This window comes from Helianthus annuus, chromosome 16 (genome assembly GCF_002127325.2).
Source record: "Helianthus annuus cultivar XRQ/B chromosome 16, HanXRQr2.0-SUNRISE, whole genome shotgun sequence".
NCBI lineage: Eukaryota > Viridiplantae > Streptophyta > Magnoliopsida > Asterales > Asteraceae > Helianthus > Helianthus annuus.
The window spans coordinates 48,091,164-48,104,368 of record NC_035448.2 but is presented as its reverse complement, the minus strand read 5'-3'; positions in this window follow the sequence as shown (position 1 = coordinate 48,104,368).

The window sequence follows — 13,205 nt, the reverse complement described above, 5'->3', positions numbered from 1 at the left end:
ATTAGGTTTTTGAAAATTAGCTTTCAATTAATGGTGAAATTTTATAGGATTGAAATTAAACATATCTGGTGCAAATTATACTTCTAATGTACTATTTCATTAAGAGTGTAGTTTTTACAATGAATTGTGGTTTGTCAGTCTGGTGATTGTGACTCCCTCACTTACCGTTTTGCCCCTCATCCTGTATGAATTTCGTTGCAGATTATCTGAAAAAGAAACCTAAAACCATAGTTGATGTTGGGTGTGGTATAGGTGAGTTAAGCGGCTGCGGCTACGGTCAGTGAAACGACTTTGGATGATGATAAGTCGGCTGGATTGTCATCTGCGAAGAAATTAAGGCGGTCTACAAGGTTGTTTTTGATAATTCAGTTATAAGTAGGGGTGTGCAAAAAAACCGAATTAACCGAGCCATAACCGAATTAACCGACAAAATCGAACCGAAAAAACCGAACCAAATAAAAAACTGGTGGGTCGGTTAATGGTTGTTTTGAAAACCGAATGTAGCGGGTCAGTTATGGTTATCATTTTTTCCATACCCACCATAACCGAACCGAATCGAACTGAACCGACATGTAATAAATCTTTGTAGGATTTAGGACTTTTCACCATATTTTTAATATTTGATGGTTTTTACTGAAGATTTTTAGTAGTTATTGGTTTTTTATATCATTTTGTGGTTTTGGTTGAATGTTTATTTGAATTTATGGAATGTATCATATCACTTTATTTAAATATTCGATAATAATTGGTATTAATATATGTATTTTTTAATACTATGTAATATACTAATATATACAAATATGCAATAACAATTTATTCAATGTTAAAAAAATTAAGCTATTTTTATCTAAGCTAAATACATGGTTAACCACCCCCGACCCGCTATAACCATCAAAACCGAATAACCATAACCACCATAACTGATCGGTTATGGTTATCCAATAATAGACATCGCGGTTATGGTTATGGTTTTTGGTCAAAACCGACCCATGCACACCCCTAGTTATTAGTATACAGTTCTAACACATAATAGTACCTTTTTGAATGATCACATTTGCAGGTGGAAGTAGATAATGCATATTTACTTGAATAATGAGCTATAGTTATATGTCGTGTGATCTGTTTTTTATATGCTCAGTGTTTTGTGAGTGGTTTAGTATTGTATTTCAGTAGTTTATGATCGACTTGTTATATGTTTTCAATGTTTTGTGATTGGTTCGGTATCATATTTCAGCATTTTATGATCAGTTCTGTTTCATATTTCAGTAAGTCTTGTGATCAGTTAGGTATTATATATCAGTAAGTTTTGTGATCAGTTCAGTATCATATTACAACGTTTTGTGATCGGTTCTGTATCATATTTCAGTACTTTGTGATCGGTTCAGTATCAGATTTCAGTAGTTTATGATCAATTCAGTACTTCAGTAGTAGATTTCAGTGTTTCGTGATTGGTTCGGCATTACATTTCATTATTTGTGATCGTTTGGTATCATATTTCAGCATTTTGTGATTGGTTCAGTACTTCAGTATCAGATTTCAGTGTTTTATGATTGGTTCCATATCATATTATAGTACTTTGTGATCGGTTCAGTATCAGATTTCAGTATTTTGTGATCTGTTTAGTATTAGATTGCAGCATTTTAGATGGATGTGGTGGGAAGCCTCGGAGTACATACTCTCTTCGTCTCGTGGTATACTACTATAACAATATTGTTTGGTTCTACATGGAATCATGGATATTGGTTGAAGTAGTTTAGTATCCACAAAATAAACATAGAACTCTTGTAGGCTATTATTATTGAAATATACCCTCTGAGTGCGATATCTAATGAAGTATTAGTATAAGGCAGGGTAATACTGATCAGAATAGAAGTTTAGGGTTTAAAACTATGTAATAAAGTGAACTGGAATGTTTGTGTATCCTTTATAATGGACATATATATGTTAACTTTGTTCGATTGTAATGTGCATTTTCGCGAGAATGTTGCTACGTGGATATGCTTTTATGATAGAAAAGATATGTTTAAGGCATTTATCTTGTGGGTTCTCTGCTTGAATGTGGTATGTGAGATTGTGACTTACTTTCTTGATAACTATTGGCATTTGTCAAGACCAGTGGTTTAAATTGAGTATCTAATGCACAGGGAAGAATCCTGAGTATTGCAGAGAAGACAAATTACCTACTTTTCATGATTAATGCCTTCCAGGTGAAAAAAAGAATTCGTCTCTCTATTTTTTCTCATGTCTTTTATGATTAATTATCATTGTGTCATATCAGATGATTGCACTGGTACAAAATATAATTGCTTTGCTTCTCGGTTTATTCGTTGTGACAGAGCTTGGAGGATGATATAGTCAGCAAGAAAGTCATTAGCTTGGCAAGTCTTCATTTCTGGCATAGTCTATCGTTTGGTCGTTTTCAGGTAAATTCATACATCCTTTTCTGTTATTCATCAAGCTCATATATGTTTTTGATGCATTGTTGTTGTTTAAATACTGTGTTGATCTATGTATCTGCTTAACTGTGTTGTTAGGAGAAAGTTATTAGACTTTATTTTATTAATACATTGAGTTATATTAGGAATTAAAGGGTAAAGTTGTCATTTTGCCAATTGATCACTGATAAAGATTATAACTCTCCAAAAAACAAAGTCCGAATTTTGTTCATTCGATATTAAATAGTATTACAAAACTTAGATTTTGAAAACTATTAAAACATTACACGCTACATTGAACACTTCCTAGGAATTCTAAGACTCTCGCCTTCTTCCATGCAATTTCAGTTTTCTTTTATTTTGCAGATCAACTAGCATATCACAGATCTTCTGATCCTGTTTCAACAGTTGTTTCATAAATTCTTCTCCATTATCCTTGAACTCTGATGGAGTAGAATGGACAACTTCATCAAGCAATGCAATGATGCTCCAGGTTTGCTTATAACAATTTTCACTCACGATACCAACTTTTTCTATTGAGTTCTTCATCTGTTCTTCGAGTGACCATCTTGAAAATTGCGTTTTAATAACGGTAGTGTCTGCCCAGTGGTAGAAACTTCTGTTTGCCATTTAGAATATTGTTGGTGTTTTTGGATGAACAATTTTTTAAAAGTGAATTGCTGATGTTTTCAATGAAACTAATCATGAGCCTTTTATAGTGTTTACAATGTGTGATATGGTAATAGAAGAAACGATTCCTAATTATAATAACCTGTTTTTGAAGGTTTAAATTTTGGCCTTTGGGTTTCTGGACATTTAATTTTATTTGCTTTCCCATGAAAACTCATTTTTGAAAGGTTTTGCATTAAATGCATACGGGTTTTAAATATAAATGTACATGTTCATATTAAATGTACACGTATTTCCCTCCTAAATCATTAAATATACATGAATTTTAAATATAAATTTTTATCTAGTGCTTGCATTTAAATCGGACCTTTGGGTTGTTAGATATTTAATTTATATTTCACTTTATAATACCCTTGGCAATTCAAAGGTTTTGCATCGTACACCGATTCATTTAATTTATCATTTCAGTAATAACAATGGCATCAACTTCTGTATAATCTGATGATTTGAACCAGGGATTTATTAAACAAATTGAAGAGCAAGTCTATGTAGATAAGGCTAATCTTCAAGAGTTGAAGAGGTGTTTTTATGGATTGCAACTTGGTCTGCTAACAAGAGACCAGGTTTCTAGAAACTTGATGACGATGCCAACGACTTCAGTTCGTGACTTGTGTGTTGCCAGTAATATAGAGTGTGGTGATAGAGACCTGGAGTTCATGACAAAGCTCAAGGATATACACCGAGAAGTTCGGTACTCGATGGAGTTAAAGTTAAAATTTCTTAATTCTTGCTATTAGATTTTAATGTCTGATTAGGTTTCATTTTCATATGTAATTGTTATTGTTTTAGTACTTTAAATTTTAATCATCTTAATCTTTCTTGTCACATTTTAGTTTTACTTATTTTTATGAGTTTAAAGAATTATTGTTTCAAATTATTATTCGTTTTGTGCTGTATAAATAGATTGCAAGCAGTAATATATACGTGTCCATGATAGACCAAAATCTAAAATAAGTCGCATGATCCAAAATGTTGAAAAAATATCTTTGACTTTGCTCAGATTTTATAGTGTTCAGTAAATAGTTAAACGGTACTCAATTTTGGTAGCTTTCGATGTTATGTTCATATGGAGGATATGTTGGTTATGGTAAGTGCTTATTTAATCCGTTTCTTGATCTTTGTTGGATAAGATCTAACATACTCTATGCTGTAGGAAAAATTCTACTTGTGAGCAGACCTGATAGGGGAAGAAAAACCCTGGCACCGACCTTGAATCTGTGAAGATGTTTTAAGGAGTGAATAAAGATAAGATTTTAGTAATGGTATTACATAAACAAATTTGCCTTTTTGGTAGCATGTTTTGATTATTTTTAAATATTTACCCATAATATATTTTTATTTTCTTTCCTTTTAATACTTATTTCAATATGTTGCTCTGGGATGTGAAGATGATAACGTTCAAAAGGTGACACGTAACATTCACTATTCCAAGGTAATGTTGTTTTGATTAATGTGATTTATATTATTAATTTTTCTATTGGTGATTAATGATGATTGATGTTAAAGTTTTGAGCTTTAGGTTGAAGGTGTGTTAAGTTTGTAGTTGTACGTATGTGAATTTTTAAAGAAGAGATGGATAGTTGTACAAATAAGACATGGATTTAAGATGTCTGATTTTTTTCAGTATTAACTATTTGATGAATTGTGGTTTGTTTTGTTTAGCATTTAAGATGTGTCTTCTTAAGGTAACGAGTTTGAGGTTTGTGCTTGAGATGATAGGGAAATTAGGCGTGGATTGTGTGGTGTTAATCTTGGTGTAGGAAAAACAAATTAGGCCTATTTGTAAGGTCTCTCTTCACAGTTTAGCTATTTGTTTTGATAGCCTAAAATCATAGCTAAGTGTACATGCTGCTAGGAAATAAGGAATTTTGAAAGTTTGGGTTGTCTGATTTAGGAATATGATGGTGGATTAAGCTGTGATGAAATTACGAGAAACATCAATCTACCCGGTAAAGGATAGTAAAAAGCGACTTAAATTAAGCTTCTGTAACCCAGATAAGCTTTTGAATTGACATATAATTGCAAACAACTGATATCTCTATTTTTAGCTTTGAACGTTGATTTAGGGTAAATTGCACGTTATATATGCGTGTACTTATGTATTTGTGAAAATTTGAGTTTGAGTTTGAATTTATTGATTTGTGATTAATATTGTTAATTTTAAGGTCTAAGTTTGGTTAAAGAATTGAGATATTTGATAGATGGAATGTTTGAAATCAATAGGTTGTTTGCGTACGTCATACTTTGTTTGCTAAAATGTGATGAGTAATAAAAATGTTTTTGAGATATAAATCCCGAGTTTGGTTAAAAAGCTGATTCAAACATCAGATCTGAAAATTTCAAAGAATTATTATCCTCAAACGTTGATTTAGGGTAAATTACACGTTATATACGTATGTATTAATGTTTTTGTGAAATTTTGAGTTTGAATATGGTTATTTGTAATCAATATTGTTGATTTTAAGGTCCGACTGTAACTAAGAACAAGATATATTTGATAGGTCGGAATTTTGAAATACATACGTTATTCGAATATTTATTACTTTGGTTTTCAAATTTTGAACATGGATGTGTTGGTTTGTAACTGTTTTTGTTAGATTTAGGGCATTAGTTTTGTTAAAAAGTTGATTCATATGTTGGATCTTAAAATTTCAAGAGATTATTAATTTCGAGCGTTGATTTAGGTGGACTGTGAAGCTTTATGGATCTGATCTTACTATTAACTCTTTAACCTCAGTCGTTTGTGTAAGTTTTGTTCAAGATTTGTGATTCAAGCATTAGCATTGATCGTTGTAATCAGTTTAAACGTATAGCGAATTTGTTTCACTTTAATTTTGTTAGATCGTTGTGGATTTGGTTGAGGTTTGCTTTCAGTCAATACTGTTTTTAGACTGTAGTTCACATATATCTCTGTTAAGCTAGACTTTTGGTTCTAAATTTCCAGGATGCCCGATTATGTTTCAATGGTTATTATGTTTCAAGTAGTTTATATGCACTTATGTTTCAATGGTATGTTTCAAGTAGTTTATATGCACTAGGATGTAACAAAAGTTGGAATTTAGGTTATACTTTTGTCTAATGGATTAAATGATTCTGGTCTAGAGGTCCTTAGTGTTAGGGATGGATTTTCTAAACCTAAGGATCACGGATCCTCAAGTGCAGCCAGGATCATGGATCCTCAATTCTGTTTGAATTAAGGATCCTCAGAAGACGTTGCGGGTTTAAGGATCCAGGATCCTCAATATTTTCCTAACACTAACGGTTGTTTCCACCATATGTGAACTTGTTTTGTAGGAATGAACGAGTGGGACTTAGTCTTGCCGAGATTCCAGGGGAATATGCTCCCATATTCTGCACGTGTTTAGCTTCGGTGACCGTTTTGGAAGTCATGGAGGGCTAGCACTATTTGCGGGATGTTTGTTACATAGTTTATTTTCTATTTTTATAAGGGGATAACAAGTTTGAATTAGAACAATTAGCAAACACACACACTCGAAACAACTCTCTACAGCTCATTGGCGATTTCATACACTTTGCAAATTAGTGATCCTTGTAACAAGTTTGTTATCATCCCGATTTGTAATATTTAATTGTTCAATATAGTTGGTGATCGGTCGTTTCCATCACACGAGGTTTTTTATGCTGGAGATCAACTCTTGATCAAGGGCTTTTTCCTCGTATAAATCCTTGTGTCACTTATTCATTTCATTTGAAGTTTGTTCATACATTTGCTATTCAAATCAAGCATCACTCCTCACTAAAGAAGATTTGGTTGCATTATCCTAGTCTGATTTTTAACCAAAACAGTTTGGCACCCACCGTGGGGCAATTGGTGCCTCATTTCTGAGAAATTTCGTTCATTGTGATCATTTCGGTTCATTATCTTCAACCAGAGGCTTCTTCAACAAAGAACACTTCAAGTTCCATGCCGGCAGTCACTTCTTCACAGGGCATTCCACCTTTGCCTCCACCACCTTTTGGATCCCAGAAGAATGCTGAAAATGCTGCGAAGAGACAAAGCCCCATTTTCCTAAAACCACCAACTTCTGCTGTTTCTTCTAGTCCTTCTAACAATGATCTTTATTCTTTGATTTTGTAGATGAGGGATTACATGCAGCAGCAGGACAAAACCAATGACAGGATCCTTCGAGAGATTGACGGCATCAAGAAATTGAAGAGACCAGCGGAGGATCACTCTCCATTGGTGCCTAGATCGCTGAATTTCGACACTCCAGTCATAACCGCCCAGCAATCTGCAGCTCCAGATGTCCAACACAAGGGTGGATCAACATGAATGCGTTCTGGATCATCGGCAATGACTCAGGCTCTTGGATCCTACTTTCAGCCTTCAGGATCCTCTTTTCGGCCTCAAGGATCCTTCTTCCAGCATCAGGGATCCTCACCAGTTCAGGAGGATACATGGGGACGCAGGCGATTCAAGGATCCTCCTCCCAGGTTCAAGGATCCTCCTCTCAAGTTCAGGGATCCTCTCAGGTTCAAGGATCCTCCTTTCAGGTTCAAGGATCCTCATCCAAGGTTTTCGGATCCATGGATTATCCTCAAAGACCCCCAGTCACTGCACATCAAGGACCCAACATCTTTCAGGATCAAGGATTCTTAAGAAGCGTACAACCTGGAAGTTCAGATGTTCATCTAGGGGACTTCATACCAATGCAGACCATTGCTTCATCTGGTCCCTCGTTCATACCTGAATCCCATCAATATGGATTCACATCTGGAACTCCAAACTTGAATCCTTCAGGAGGTAACACCTTGAATAATTTTTATAATTCTAACCATGGTTTAGTGCTGGAGACAAGTATCAACCAAGCTATGGCTAGGGAATTACAGAAACTGAATGTTGGTGCATACGTCTGTTGACTTCGTCTTGTATCGAGTCTTGTACTAAGTATGTTAGATCAGGGCACGTAGTTCGAGTAATAGGATGTTTAGGTAATTTCGCTTGGAGGTTAATTCCGCTTGAAAGTGAAGTTGTTGTAATTTCGCTTGAAAGAGCAAGAGATGTAATTCCGTGCGGAATTAGATTCCGCTTCGAATTCTAATTCCGCTCAGGGATGTTTCACGCGGAATTAACTCACTATATATACCTCCCAAGCGAAATTATTTGTAATGTTGTGTGATTCCGGTATTGAAGTGTTGCCGATGTGCCGTTTGATTGTAACCTGCGTAAAATCAATATACAAGGCAAATTTAAGTGATTTCAGCTGTTTTACAAGTCCGTTTCTTTGTTTTCGCCTCTGAAACGGATTAGAGCTCTTCTGATTGACTCATTTGGGTCACGACACGATCCTACAAGTGGTATCAGAGCTCAGGAGGAGGAGTTCTTACCAAAACAGCATCAATTTCTATCTTCTACACCTTCTTTTTCATATTGAACAAGTTTTCACGGTCGAAATGTCTTGAATTTCACATATTAAGTGCGAAACAGTGTTTTAATGAATCCTTGAGAAAATTGGACCTTAATTCAATCAAAATTGGTTAAAATCTGTAATTCCGCTTCAAAATCAGTTTGGAAATGCTGACGTCACCATAATTTCGTACGGAATTCCAGCTTAATTCCAAACGAAATTACTTAGTTCCATTTGAAAATCATTATTTCGCTTCAGTTGATTAATTTTGTTTGAAATTCACACGGAATTAGCTAATTCCGCATGAGATTAGGCCTGATTTCGCACCAGTGTGTAATTTCGCTTGAGATCACACGAAATTGCTTAATTTCGCACGAAATCATATTTTCGTTTGAAACTAATTTCGCTTGGACAACTAATTTCGCTTGTAAGCTGTTGTGCAGGTAATCTCGCTTGAATTGGAATTTCGTTTGAACTTGTAAGTTGGTGAAAAAGTTTTGTCGAATCATGGCTGAAGAATTTTACAATGCGTTTGTGACACCTGTTGCTCCAGTTACTGCTGCTGAAACACTTTATAGTGAGAACGAAATGGGAACTTACCAAAAACCACCGAAGCTGATGTATATTGAAGATTTTAAAGGGTGGCAGAATCGATTTGAGAATTGGGTGCAAGCATACAAGTTTGATGCATGGTGTGCACTAGAAAAGGATTACGAAAAACCAAAAAACGAACGTGGGCTTGAAAAAGCATTTAGTGATTTTTCAGATGGTGACAAGTTGAAATACACAAGTGAAAAGATGATGATCAGCATTCTCCAGCAAGCAGTTAAAAAAGATATCTTTGTGTTACTTCAACATTCGGGTACTGCACAGTCAATTTGGAATGCATTAATTCAAAAGTTTAGAGGAAGTGCTGATATGATCAAAAACAAGAAGGCTTTGTTGAAAAAATCATTTGATATGTTTACAGCTTTCGAAGGTGAATCTACAAAAACGACTATCGACAGATATTGTCATCTTGTTTTAGAAATGGGAAGATTGGAGATAACAAAAGATGATGATGAGTGGGTGGATAAACTTGCTGATGCGTTACCACAGCATAAGTGGGGAACATACTTGTTGATTTTAAAACACACAAGAAAGTCTGAAAATATGAATCCGGCACAGTTTATTCAAAAGATTGAAGAACACGAGTTGGATATCCAGAAAACGGCTATCATGACAAATCCAAATGCTAAATAGGATGTCAGTTTGTATTACCGAGGAAACAAGTTTGAGGCTACCCCAGCCCAAGTCCAAAGACTAGTACTGCTTTTAGTGCTGATGGACTCTCTAGTCCGAATGTTAGCACTACAACTCAAAGTGGTGGATATTCTTCATCATTTTCAAGTTTTGATCCAAACAGCACAAGATCAAGTCCTCAACAACAAAGTTCTTCAAATCTTCAATGCAATGTTACTTTAAACATTCAAAATGGTCACAACTTGTCTCCAGAAATTGCTAAGCAACACATGGCATCACTCATTGCTATGTTGGAATCATATGAAAGTTTGATTGCTGGAAAAATTGGAAATCCAATGCTTACAAAAGAAGATTATGACCAAATTGATGCAGAGGAACTTGAGTTGATGGATGTGAAGTGGTGTTTGGCTAGTGCTTGTAGGAGAGCTGAAAAATTTCAACAAATCACTGGCAGAGATGGTTTTCGTGATCTGGCAAATTCTGCTTTAGGATTTGGTAAATCAAAAGTGACTTGTTTCCGTTGCAAAGGAAAGGGTCATTTTAAACGAGATTGTAAAAACCAAGAAGCAACCGAGAGTAAAGAAAAGAACAATTATTATCATAAATCAATTTTTCATCAGATTGAGCAACAACCATCATCGTCTCGTGCCATTGACGCTGGAAAGAAGAAAGCTTTAATTATTCATCAAGATGATGAAAAAGTTGCAGAGGGTTTTAGTTAGGATAAATACATACCTGGTTCAGCTCTTGTTGCTAGAATTCTGGGTGAAGATGAGGCTAGTTAGAAAAGAATCCCGATTTTTCCAGATCTAGGAAGTGATATTGATACCGATGATGAGGAAGAATATCTTAACAAAGCTAGAAAAGGTATAGATCCTGATAGTTTTAATTTGTTTTTTGCATACAAAATGGAGATGCTGAATCAGAAGAAGATTGCCAGGTTGAAGAGAGAACTAGAAGCAGAAAGAATGCTAGCTGATGAAAAGGCAAAAACAGAAGCTGGAAAAGCAAATGTTGAACCAGAAACTGACAAAGTAGTAGGAAAAATTGTTGAAGTTGAAAAAATTGTTGAAGTCGAAAGAATAGTCGAAGTTGAAAAACCTGTCGAAGTAGAGAAAATCATCGAGGTAGAAAAATTGGTTGAAGTCGAGAAACTTGTTGAAGTTGAAAAGACTGTCGAAGTTGAAAAGATAGTTGAGGTCGCTAAACCTTGTGAGAAATGTTCAGAATCTTGCAAGAACTGTGATGAAAAAGATAAAAAGATTGCTGAGTTAGAGAAAATGAAGGAAGATCTACTGTCTAATGTGAAGTATGTGAAGGAGTCATATGATGTGTTGAACAAGACAGTTGATGGTTTGAATAAAACAAACTTGGAAGTTGATAAAGCAATGACAATGATGAGTTCAACATCGATGACAAAGCAGAAAGTCATTAATGAGTATATTGAAGATTGTGCTAAGCTGAAGAAAGACCTGGAGCTTGAGAAGATTGAGAGTGATAGGATTAAACGATTGTTATTGAGTTATACAACATGTGATTATTTGATTGATCGTGTGTATCCTACTGTTGCAGGTTTTGAAGCATTCAAGGAGAAAGAGACGGAAGACACCGATACTGGTAAGAAACAAGGTGTCAAGTATAACAAGTGTCCGCCTCCAATCTATGAAAGTTATGCTCCTAGAAAGCCAAACGAGGAACGTTTAAATAAGGCTCTTAACATCAAGTTAAAGTCTGAAATCATTGATGAATTACCAGACAATATTGATGTCACATTCACAGCATCTGACACCGATCATGAGTCTGAGTTAGTAAAGAAAGTTGTTGATCAGGTGTTGGATATGGATGAAGAGTCAAAGTCGGAGTCTAAGTCAGATAGTTCGAGTTCGTCTGAGAAGAGTCCGAGTTCGCCGGTTAAGAGGGTTTACAATAAGGAATTTATGTTATCAAAATCCAATTTGAATGATGGATCAATCAAAGTAGCTTATACCTTGAATGATTCAGACAAATTATATTCTCATAAAGAATTTCCAATAAGAAGTGTCAAAACTGAAATGATCAAACATGTTTTCAAATTAACAGAAATTAACATTTCTGAAATAAAAGATTTAAATCTTGATGAAAAACCTAACAAATGCACTTCTTCAAGAATTCAACAAAGAGTAAACAGGAAAATGGGTTACGGTTGTGGTTATGGTTTTCAAAAGGAACCAAATCATTACAGTAATTTCAAAAAGAAAGGTCTTGGTTTTAGTTCTTCAGAAAATTATAAAAATAAGAAAAATTATGAACCAAAAACAACATTTGTTGCAGGAGGAAATTCTGATGAAGAGCAGAAGAAACCATTCTGGAAACAATCAAATCAAGATTTTCTTGCTGAAGTAAAGAAGAATGTGAAGAAGTTTGCTCAAAGAGTTGACAGAAGAACCTGTTTCAAGTGTCAACAAGCTGGACAAAATGCTTGGAACTGCCATGAATCCAATTATACAAAACAAGAAGTTTCTTCTAACTCTAAACTGAGAAGAAAATGTGTTGGTAACTCAGAACAATCAATAGAAAAATTTGATAAATTGAGTTCTGAAGTTGGTAAAAATTCAAAACATTTTTACAAAAGGAAAGGTGATTTGACCAAACAAAAGTGGGTGGTTAAATCTTAAGGTGTAACACCTCGAAAATTTACGTCCAATAATGCATTGACACGTGTCATAGACTTTGGATATGCGAAAATATACTTTAGAGGGACTAAAGTTGACAAACGGTGAAAACTATGGAATATAAGGGTCCAAAGTGTCAAAAATGGATAAATAGACTCTACAATAACCCTACATGGTGTTTATAACCCTAAACGGATAGATCATGGATCATACGAAGCGGAAAATGCACGAAAGTGAGGAATTACGAACTACAGGGACTAAAAGTGTCAACATGTTGAATTAATACCTCTGAGTGATCTTTTGGCAGCCCCGAAGCTTTGTAATGATAAAATATACTCACTAGAATATGTGGTAAAAATTTCATGAAGTTTCGTTATCGTATGAGAAAGTTATGACCAAAACCGTACTTGAGGGGTTAAAAGCGTCAACATCGAATTTCATGACTTTTCGGGTGAGCGCAAAGTTAACCGAGAACTTTACCATGTTGGTAAATGTCCCAAGGTCCTTAAAAGTCAAGTTTGAGGGTCTAAGGGTCAAGATAAATGGCCAAAACCTCGTATCTAAAGAGCAGGGACCAAACTGCAATATTTAAACAAGTTTTTGAAGTCTGCAGACTCCAGGCGGCCCGACTGGAGTCCCTTACGCGGGCCGCGTCCCAGGCACAGCGACAAAAACATCAGGACAGCTGCCAGTTAATCGAATTTTGAGTTGGTTACAGCTTTTCATCACCTCCCAAGCCCTCCAATCGAATTACATGCAATATAGGACACCTGTGACCTTCTCACAACATCTGAAAAACCTTATATTCAGATCAAAAT